Genomic DNA, 1351 nt, shown 5'->3' with positions numbered 1-1351 from the left:
CTAGTTGCCTGATCTGCAGTTCCTGTGTTATAAACCTGAAGAAGTCTCCATCCTAACCAGCAGGTCGTGGATTCACCAGTTCTACAACCCCACAAGTCATCAGAAATCCTTAGCTTCCACTGGACACATACGGTAGGTTTGGGACTTGCCAACCTCTACAACTGCATAAACCCCTACCGTGCAGCAAATCTCTTTATATGTATGTATGTGTGCATCTCACTGATGCACCACTCTCGAGAACTCAGACTTAGCTATTTGGCACCAAGAGTGATTCTAGAAGAACAAAACTCAAAGAATAAGTGGTAGTTACATCATTTCATGTCAACTTGAAGATATATGAAAGTGTAAGGGTAGAGTTTAGTCTGTCAATCAGGTCACACCCTGATGGTGACTCTCTGTGGGCGAGACTTTCTCATAAGCAGGGTCCTGGGCACCTCCCCCACTCTCTGTGCCTTCACTTTCCTGGCTGCTGCAAGCACTACGATACGGTCAGTTGGATCCACATAACTACACCCACTGGCCTGTGATTGTCCTGCATTCTGCATCATTGCATGTGACTTAATGAGTCTGAAGAGCGACTTATAGACTGAAGAGCTGGACTGGGATGGAATGTTTTATTGATCCATAATTACTTCTTGAGATAAAACTTTTTCTTATACATATATGAGTATCTCTGGATTTGTTTCTCTAGTCAACCCGGCCCAACACAGAATGCTTTCTTTCTTTTTTAGTTATATACTTTCCTTGGGAACTCTTACATCTCTTATCACAATCCACACAATCATCCATTGTGTCAAGCACATTTGTACATCTGTTGCCATCATCATTCTCAAACATTTGCTTTCTACTTGAGCCCTTGGCATCAGTTCCTTGTTTCCCCCCTCTCCCCAGACCCCCTCTCTTATGAACCTTTGATAATTTATAAATTGTTATTTTGTCATGTCTTACACTGTCCGACATCTTCCTTCACCCACTTTTCTGTTGTCTGTCCCCCAGGGAGGGGGTTTTATGTAAATCCTTGTGACTGGTTCCCCCTTTCTATTCTACATTCCCTTGACACTCCCGGTATCACCACTGGTCCTGAGGAGTTCATCCATCCTGGATTCCCTGTGTTTCCATTTCCTATCTGTATCAGTCTACATCCTCTGGCCAGATTTGTAAGGTAGCATTGGGATCATGATGGCGGGGGAGGGAGAGGAAGCATTTAAGAACTAGAGGAAAGTTGTATGTTTCATCATTGCTACACTGCACCCTGACTGGCTTGTCTCCTCCCCATGATCCTTCTGTGAGGGGATCTCCAGTTGCCTAAAGATGGGCTTTGTGTCCCTACTCTGCACTTCCCCTCATTCAC

The sequence above is a fragment of the Tenrec ecaudatus genome, unplaced genomic scaffold (genome assembly GCF_050624435.1).
Source record: "Tenrec ecaudatus isolate mTenEca1 unplaced genomic scaffold, mTenEca1.hap1 Scaffold_203, whole genome shotgun sequence".
In the NCBI taxonomy this organism is placed as follows: Eukaryota; Metazoa; Chordata; class Mammalia; order Afrosoricida; family Tenrecidae; genus Tenrec; species Tenrec ecaudatus.
The sequence above is the reverse complement of the archived record's forward strand: the minus strand, read 5'-3'. Positions refer to the sequence as shown.